This window comes from Amblyomma americanum, chromosome 1, assembly GCF_052857255.1.
Source record: "Amblyomma americanum isolate KBUSLIRL-KWMA chromosome 1, ASM5285725v1, whole genome shotgun sequence".
Lineage (NCBI taxonomy): Eukaryota > Metazoa > Arthropoda > Arachnida > Ixodida > Ixodidae > Amblyomma > Amblyomma americanum.
The window spans coordinates 64,157,400-64,167,766 of record NC_135497.1 but is presented as its reverse complement, the minus strand read 5'-3'; positions in this window follow the sequence as shown (position 1 = coordinate 64,167,766).

Genomic DNA, 10,367 nt, shown 5'->3' with positions numbered 1-10,367 from the left:
CTGGGGGCGCCACTGACGGAGGGTCAAGGCGCAGACAGCGTGGGGTGTACCGCGACGTTGCTATTTGCCACAAGCGGAACGTTTGCTACTAAACCTGTGTTACACCTTTCTATTCTACTTGAAAGCGGACTTATCTACGCATAACGGCCATTTAACGCATTTTGTTGCCGAGACGTGAAAATTTCAACATTGCATGCAGTGTGCGCACTGCACATAACATTACAAGATTCATCAACAGTGTTCTGCTTTTTCTGCAGATGCAGCAGTAATATCACCAAATCCAGAGTCCTCATTAAGTCTCTTGAGCTCTCTTTTGTAATGGTCTACTGTGGTGCGGAGCCTCTCTATTTGCTTCTTCAGATCTCTTTCCTTCCTCTTCCATTTTATTCTTTCCACGGCCAGAAGGCTGGCAGGTCTGAGGTCAGCTTGTGTTGTTTTGTCAGCAAGAATTGGTGCTTCATGTTGATTTGCGCTAATGGACCTTGAATGCTCTTGTGCCACATCAAAAAGGTTGTCACTTGACATTGGGGAGCACTCAGCTATATGACTAACTAATGTTTTGTCAGGAAGAATCGGTGCTTCATGTTGGCTTGCACCAATGCAGCTTTGCTCTTGTTCCACGTCAAAACAGTTTTCACTTGGCATTGAGGAGCACCCAGATATTGACACTTCAGGAATTGTATTTTCGTTATTCCTCTTTCGTTTTTTCGTGGGCTCATCTTGGCTGTGCTGGCTCTCCAAAGCTGATCTTTTCCTGATGGTTTCACTATTTCTTTCTTTCAAAGTACGGGGTTGCATGTACGGCGGGTAGTCGGCAAACACAGAGGGCACAATGCCCTTTTTCAAACGGCGCCGTTTGCCCTCTAAGAAGTCCGAGTCTGTGAAGTGTTTACTACACACCTTCGAATAGTTCGAGGTGCAGTTCGGGACCCAGACGTGCTTGAGCATCACAGTAATGCAAATTCACGCGCAAAGTTATCGAAACTGCAATACTGACGCATATGGCTCTTCCGAATGATATCAATCTTTCTTTTTGCGTCTTAATGAAGCAGAGTATGAGTTATTACTTGATTTAGTTCACCGAAAAACACGGCCCGATCGCTGAACAATAAAGTAATTGCTGTCACTCAGATGTCTGTAACATGAACAACAAAAACAGCAACTTACAGGTTGTTCCAGCAGCGTAGTCCTGCTACATCCAAATGCAGTAAGAGTAGCACCAAAATCTAGATGCAACAAGCAATGCTGGTGCACGAAATGAAAGCAGCACGACGGAAGAACGTACGCCAAATGCGACTTTCTGCTACACTACGCACGATACGCCAGCGGCAGGGCACCCTCCGTCGCCGTCGCCATCTGTCGGCAGCTAGCCGCGTAACCTCTCGATGGTGGAGGAGGATGGGAGGAGGGGCAACGACGGCCGCGGAGCGCGCCGTTGCCAGGCACAGAGAGTATAAAGGAGGCTATGTCCCTACATATATTTGTATATGCTATACAAACATTAGAAAAAGGTTCCAGTTAAACTGCAAAAACTGCTTGGCTGGAACCAGCGGATCCCAGCACAACCAGTTGGTCCTCTAGTGAGACCACAAACATTAAAGAAAACTGGATTCTTACTGGGACCAGTAGAACCCAGCACGAAACCATGACCATTTCATTTGTCAGCAAACCAAATATATCCTGATGGTTTCAGGTGAAACCATGAGAGACCAGAATAATGGAAGAGAGAGAGGCGGCCGTAGTGGAGGGTAAGAGATTAATTTGAATGACCTGGGGTTCTTTAATGTGCCCCAGATGAAAACTGTTTATTAATGGTGATTACCACTGGTCGTGCCGGAGCAGCTTTTCTTGCTCCGCGACGACGAATTCGAGTTCCACTGGTCGACCTGGACCGACCGCGCGAATTCCGCTGGTCGTTTGGAGCAACTCCGTTGCATATACAGGAACACTAATTAGGACGACGAATTCGAGTTCCACTGGTCGACCTGGACCGACTCCGTTGCATATACTGGAACACTAATTAGGGTCATCTGACAGCGCCGCCATACGGCGTATGGCGGACGCGCGCTCTACGGCGGGCAGAAAAACAGGTAGTAGTAGCTCTATGGAAAAACCCCTGACGCTTCAGGCATGTCCTTCAAGACGTTTAAAAACGTTGCTTCAGGAGGCATTGCTTTTTAAAAAGGCTAACGTTCGCAGCGATCCTAGCGGAAATTACCCTTCTTTTGTCTCACTTTTCACTCTAGTTGTGTCGTGCCGTGATCTCTCTTGCTGTGCGGGATCACAGCTGTGGCATAAGGCGTCTACGGAAAATCCACGATGGCTCCGGCGAACTATGTTGAGACTGCAGTGGTTCCGACGCATTCAATACCACGGCCGCGTGATGTGCCTTTTAAAGTTCGCGTCCCAGTTCGTGTGACTTACTACGATGGACCAGCCAAAGTCTTCCTTCGTTACAACCCGCCTGGCTTGCCTGAATACCCCTACGAGAAGTTCTGCGTTGGCGACGGGAGACGCCACTTACACAAAGTCTTTGTTGGAATGTTTTGCCTGGTGTGCCAGGACGGCAGAATGGAAGAGGGTCTTCGCGCGCAGATAAGAGACGTGCACAGAAATTCGAACGGCTTACATGCACTGGCCAGAATCCTGTACGTAGACACCGGCTGTGAAGATATTGTCGAGCTGAACTGTGTGTACCCCATCGACGAGCGAGCGGCAGCCGAACCGCGCGGGACCGTGGAATGCTGCCTGCGTAGGTTACGGCCAACATTGAGCAGCACACGCTGGGACTTGATAAACATGTTGCCCAGCAGCTGCGAATACGAAGCCATATTCCACAGCGTCTCAGACATGGGCGTCTGCGAGGTTGATCTGTTCGTTATATGCTCCACAACGAGAATGGGACCGGTTAGACTAAATGTTGGCGAGAACCTTGTCTATAGTGGCTTTGCCCAATTCCTGAGTTAAATTTATGACATCCCGGCTAAGGACGGAAACCCAGCCCAAGCTACAAGCAGGCTTGCATCGCCCTCGTGTGAAGAAGGCTGCACCAAGACGCCTGAAACATCACCATCGACTCTTTCAGACCGCGCTGACACTCCCAGCGAGGGGTCGGCGCCTTGCTGTGAATTAGCGACGGCGGAAGAACCAAGGGGATATTCCTGAGACATTATAGTCACATATATTTAAATGCACACCTGATCACATGGACAGCTGACTTCCAGATCGAAAGACCTTTTGGAAGTGTGCAGCATTATGAGCTTCTCATGCAGCGAGAGCGCATGCCCTGAACGTGAAGTTAAAAAAGGTTCATACTTGATCTGTCGTGATTTTCCACATGCGACGGGAGCCAGGGTAAGAGTTGAAGTGGTTCTGGACTGTGATGTTTCATATTTTTAATAGACTATGGCAATAGGAAGGTAGTGAGTTCGTCATGCCTGTTCAGGCTAGACCGAAGGCTTCGTTCCATAAGCCCTCTTGCACTGAGGTTCCATGTTACTGGTATTCGACCATGGTCGGAGTGGACTGAGACAGCTGTCGCGAGTTTTGAAGCACTCACTCAGGCTGACACCAAGCTTACAGTGGAAGTTCTGGAGAGACAGAACTGTGGTGACGAATTTGGTGACAAAGTCCACTTGGTAAAATTGTTTAGCAAGACTCATGGCAATGTGGCTGAGTGCATGATCAGAGATGGCTATGCAAGGATGCCGATTGAAAGAAAGGCGAGAAAGACAACACCTGGACAAAGTACAAATTTTGGAGACATGCAGTTTGATCCTATGCAGGATGACTACAACGATGTGCTTAATAGCTACGGTGTGAACACCGATGACCCAGGTGTGGCAACCTCGAAGTTTACTGTCAAAAATGGTCACCGCATCTGCAAATTTTTCAACGCACAAGGCACCTGTAAGCACGGACAATATTGCGTTTACAGCCATGTTGCTGAAGAAGCGAATTAAGCGCTACTGCACGTAAATGAGCCAGTTCTGAGCCTTTCAAGAATAATGCAGCCACCTGTTGTGGAAAGCTGGGTGTTTGGACAGGTGTCTGCATGCAATAATAGCCCAAGTTTCTTCTTCCTGGTATTGCCTTATGGGAAAAGTCATTTGTGCAGCTGATTGTCGTAGGCATGGCTTCCAGGTCAAAGCTGTCTTTGAAAGGCCTCATGGAAGACATGCAACGTGAGTGCAATCTCAGGAAATTCAGCGAGGTCAGATCGTTCACAAAGGCCAAAGAGAGCTTGTGGCTGCGAGGAGCAATCACGACGCGCGTTGGTACAGAGGACAAGTTGTGTCAGTTGGCCACAGTGATGTTCTCCAGGTGTTCTTTGTGGACTTCGGGTTTTATGAGTGGGTACCAGAGGAGAAGGTGAAGGCCCTCGATGTGTGCTTCGCACACTTGCCATCATTGCAGGCACATCCGGCTTGCATTGTGGGAGATGGATTCAGTTGCCCCGGTGACAAGACAGGATGGGACGCATAAATGCGTGAGGTGTTTCTGAACTGCGTCACTCGCAAGGACCTCCTTTTGAAATTGTCCGAATTTTGGACGGACTTCTGCATGTCAGGCTATTCTTTTTCAAAGATGATAAGCTCCTTAATGTAACTGACTGTATGACAGCTTGCAAGAGACGCTCAAAGAAGAATGCCGTATGCGCTCCATCTTTACAAAAACTCATAGGGTTCCTTTTTAGGTGTGCATGATGTTTTGTTTTTGATGTTTATGCAAACAAGTGTGGCATTTTCTTAGGTGTGGATGGTCATTTGTTTTTGATTGAGTTTTATTGTATTTTTAAGTAGGTGAATTTACCTTTGACAGAACTTGATGACTGTGTACCAAAGTTAGTGTGCACTCCATCTTTACAAAAGCCCTTAAGGGGCCTTGTTAGGTGTGTAATATCTTTTATGTTTGACATTGCATGCATTGTTATCATTTATATGCATTTATCCTTGACAAACCTAATGACTCTGGCCCAAAATTTAGTAATAAGTGTGAGATTTGTGCTTTTTTTACAGTAGCAACGTGCACTATGCATTCAGTGAATAATAAATTTTTTGTGTTCGAGGTACATGCAGAGAAAACTGATTTCTCATTTAATAAAAGGTATAGTACAAGGAATGAAAGTCTTACTGACTGCACAGAAACGTTTGCAGAAACTACACATGGGTTTGAAGCTGAAGAAACAATTTCATTCTCTTTGATAATGTGCTTAGCTTTTATAGAAAACTCGCTGGAAAATGTGAGTGCATTCAGCACTGGCTCAGCATTTTGAGGCAAAGCTGGAAAAACAAGCAACGTTAAGTGGGTCATAAAGTAAAATTTGTGGCAAGAGTTGTACAAAAGAGTTAAGTTTTATGATAAATGGATGTGCAACATTATGCCAGGCTAGATGTTTGAAGCTGATGGTCTTCTCTTTTCCAGGTGCTCTCCTATCTTTTCATCATCTGCACCACTCAAAGTGTGCAGGAATTGAGATTAGATGATACAAAAAGAAAGAATAGTGCTTTTAGTGGCACTGGGTACTATTGGGGACAAAGCTTCCAGGGGCTGTATTCTATAATAAATAATCCATTCCACTTAGCCATGTTGTCAATGTTGCAAAGGCAACAGCAGGTAGGAAAGTGAATGCCTAAATCCCAGACATAGCCAATGTGGCCATAGCACCGCCACTAGCCAGCATCTTGCTGCCACATCCAGTCCGGCCGAGTCACACGGACCACGCTCTGCCAATTTGTCTTAGAAGCTCTTTCCTGAGAGGGCATTATTGGTGATAAAGCTCTTCAGGCATGTCAAAGATGTCGTTTTTCTTTGGCATCTATGCCTGCCAGCCAGTGCGACACGGACTTGAGATGTGTTAATGCAAGCAGGTGGCATTGTGAGCATGTTTCTGTCAGAACCAGCGTAACACCTGCTCTAATGCCCTGCGGCAATGGGAGCAGCAACGAATGGCAAAGGACCAAATGAAATAGCAATGGGATGGATTTTCACAAAATACGGCCTCAGGACACGCAAAAAGTGGTCCAAGCACATAGCTGCCATGTCTGTAAAGGATCACTTCCATTGGACTACCACAGTTTATAGGATCCTGGTCCACAAGTTGGGCTCGAGCCACTGTGTAACACTGTGTAGCTACCAGAGCAAGCTCTGCAATGGCTCTTTATTTTGTTTTACTTTCTGTCACATTTTCTCCTGTGATATGGTTCAGTGGTGAAGTACTGGCTGCAACAATACTAGTGCATGATGCTTTCAGAGCACGGCTAAGGTTATCAGCTGGGTTTGGTGGAGGGGAAACGCAAAAGGCACCCATGTGCTGTGCGATGTCAGCACAGCACACGCGAAAGAGAGATCCCCAAGTGGTCGAAAATTTTCCAAAGCCCTCCACTGTGGCACCTTCTGTCTTTACCCCCCCCCCCCTTTTCTTTCACTCCCTCCTTCATCCCTTCCCTCACAGCATGGTTGAGGTGTCCATGGAGAAGTGAGACGGTTAATGCTTCTTTCCCTCCCTCAAAACCAATTTATAGCTCACTGGCCTCAGGTGCTTCACTTACACAATAAGCTTACCCTGTTTATTCCACTTCTCTGGTAGTCCATATGCTTCCTTTGACAACCTAAAACTTCTCTGTTGTGATTGGTATGGTGTCAACTGCTCTAACATTGTAGATATCACCTTATGAGTACATTTTGATGGAGCACCACTTTGCATGGCCTAGAAATGCATGTGGCACTTAACACAAGAAAAATATCACTCAAGCATCTCCTATGCATACCAGCAGCCAATACTAACTCTAGCCATACATGCCTGCTGCATGCCTGCGTGGAGTCGGACTGATTATGGCCTTGGAATCGGTGAAAGGCCTTTGGTAGGCTAGCTTTACATCTGCTGCCAGGAGCAAAACTGCTGTATGCCTCGTGCTACTGTGTTGCTTGCTGCTCTTGCGATGCCTTTTGGTGTTTTCGTTGGGCAGGAATGCTACAGATCAGATGGAGCAGACTGGATTGCCTCAAGATAAAAGCAGTCACCTCCTCACTTGTTTTTACACCTGATCCTGCCAAGAAATAGCACAGCAATGGTAAGTGAACCTCGAGTGGTATACTCCATTTTTGTTTCCGACCGTATGTGTCGGCATGACGTGCACTTATGAATTGAAGTGGTCAGCATTTGAAGTGTAGTAAACATCAAGCAAGACTGTATGAATAGTAAATAAAGCAAAATTGGAAAGTTGTTTCGAGCTAGAGTCACTATCACGGTAGCAGTTTGCTAGCCTTATGTTATTTCACAAATTCTACTATCATTCCATACTTTATGACGATTTATTTCAGCCACTTCTCGCAATCTTGTGGCACTGCGGCCATGATAACAAAGTAAAATGCATAACGTGATGCTAATTGTTTTACGGAAGGTCATTTATGTACCACATATATATATTGGAACCGCCTGCCATCACGTGTTGCAAATAAAGCAAACATGATTTATAAATGTTTTGCACTCTGATAATAAGATTTAGCTGGCTTCGAGCCCAGCCGTGAGTTGTGTTATATGCATTAAAACTTGTGAATACTACCTGTGTAGTTGTTTTTTGCTGTGTACATCACTTCTTTGGGCAAGAAAATGTGCCAAATAGGTTACAAAGACTCAAAGAGAGAAGAGAATGACTAGACTGATGAAGTGAAAAAACTAGTAAGGAAAGGAAATTTAGGCGCAGTAATTGTCTCACATCTTGGTGGGCACCCAAAGGGGGCTTGCGAGAAGGGAGGAAGGTGGGAGTGAAAGAAGAAAGGTTGGCCATAGTGGAGGGCTTCAGAATAATTTTGACCACAGGGGGATCTTTAACATGCACTGACATCGCACAGCGCACGGGCGCCTTTTGAGTTTGGCCTCCATCGAAACGTGGCTGCCGCGGTCGTGTTCAATCCCGGGTACTCCAGCTCAGTCGCTGAAAGCCCTAACCACTGAACCTTACTCTCAATTGATTTTAAGAGCGTTAGCTCTTACTAACTACTTTTGTCAAGCACGTGTCTGTCTGCAATGAAGGTCAAATTGACCAAAACAGTAAGTGACATGGGCAGATCAGAACGGTTTCCAGTTTTCCACACAGAAAACAGTAGCCATTCTTTTCTCGCTGAATCGAGGCATACAAGCCGACCCATTCATACACCTGAACGGAACACAGATACCCGCCAAAAATGAGCACAAATTTCTAGGGATAACCTTTGACAAAAAACTCACTTTCCTGCCTCGTATAAACGCACTGGAAAAAAAAAAGCCTCCGGATCCCTAAATATACTCAAAGTACTGTCACGTAAGCATTGGGGGGCTGGCAGGACATTTCTTTTACAAATTTATTGCTCAGTGGTACGCTCTACGTTAGATTACGGATGTTTAGTTTACGGGTCGGTGAGACCTTCGTCCGTGAAACGACTAGATCCAATACATAATTTAGGTTTGCGTCTTTCCTCTGGTGCTTACAGGACGTTGCCCATAAATAGTCTTTATGTAGGAATCAACAAACCGTCACCTGCAGACAGAAGAACCATGCTCACATCCTCATACATTTTAAAAATCCATTTGCTGCCCAAACACCTATGTTACCCAATAGTCACAAACTGCCCATCTAGAACACTGTTTAAAAACAAACCGCTAGCTATCGGGCCACTCGGCCTGCGTTTTGAACAGATGTGCCAAAACTTCGGCGCACTAGATACAGTACCTGATATATTGCTCAGCGACGAGATCCACTGCCTCCATGGTAAAATTTTCCTGCAATCTGTGATCTCATTCTTAGACTGTGCCATAAAAAACAAACTCCACAACAAATTATAGTACAAGAATTCCTTGCACTTGAAGAAAAATACAGTAGTTCTACTCAGTTTTATACAGATGGTTCAAAAACGGACGTTTACATAGGAAGCGCAGTAGTCCGAGGGAAGTCTGAAAAAACAGTACGACTTCCACAGTGCTCATCCATCTTCACTGCAAAATGTTACGCAGTCTGTGTGGCCATAGAAAAATATAGAAAATGAGAACCTCACCAACAGTATTATTTACACAGACTCCCTCAGTATACTTACAGCTCTGGACTCTACAAATGCAGTGACTCCGATTCTTGGTGACATACACAAGATAGCAAAAGCCACAGCTCGAGGACAAGACACAAAATTCTGCTGGGTTCCCAGTCATGTCGGAATAAAAGGCAACGAGAGGGCAGATGTCTGCGCTGCAAAAGCTCATGGCAAGGAAATAAAGAAAGTAAATTTACCTTTTAAGGATTGCATGAACTTAGTACAACGTAAATTAAGTGAAAAATGGCAGTCGGCATGAAACGGCAAAGTGAATAATAAGCTACACTTGGTAAAGCCGGTTTTGGGTGAATTTAAATTGTGTGCACCAGGAACGTTTTAAAGAAATGATTTTATGTTGTCTCCAGATAGGCCACACGCGCACCTTACGCACAACTTTTTGCTAACAAATCAAGACAAACCTGTTTGCGAATGCGGAGATGATCTTACGGTTAATCACATTTTATTTTCATCTGTGAAACTGGAAAAACTAAGAAAAAAGTACTTTACTCAATTTTATAATGAATGCATTCCTCTTCATCCAGCACTGCTCTTAGATGATAATGCCATTGTTAACATACCTTCCATTTTTAGCTTTTTAAAAGAAGCAGGGGTACTTGAAAAACTAAATTTTGAACCACTGGTTTGCTTTATTACATGATGCACCTCAGCCACTTTCTCATTCCTGAGAAGCGTGGGGCTTTTTGATTGGTTGGGAGCCTCAGGATCCTTGCCCAGCCAAGGATAGTTGCTGAGGCTACCTGGCCTTCTCTAGGGCTTTTACCTTTAGCCATTTATAGATTTATTCTTCTCTGTTATTACTAGACAGTACAATCTCTTTCGGCCATCTACACCATCGACGATTTTTCATATTCCTAAACATTCTACAGAAAACAAATTCTATACCTTGAGCTTGGCGCATGATGGCCTTAATGGCCTACGTGCCATAAAACCCAACACAACACAACCACGTGACCACAGTATATCACACGGCAAAAGTGAGCGCGTGGCCTCAATTAATACATATACTTTCGATCCATTATATATATGCCAGTATAGCGACCATCGAAGTGGGATCTCCCCCCCCCCCCCAGGACCACCATTTGCATAAAATTTGGTAATAATAATAATTGGTTTTTGGGGAAAGGAAATGTCGCAGCATCTGTCTCACATCGTTGGACACCTGAACCACGCCGTAAGTGAAGGGATAAAGGAGGGAGTGAAAGAAGAAGGAAGAAGAGGTGCCGTAGCAGAGGGCTCCGGAATAATTTCGACCACCTGGGGATCTTAAACGTGCACTGACGTCG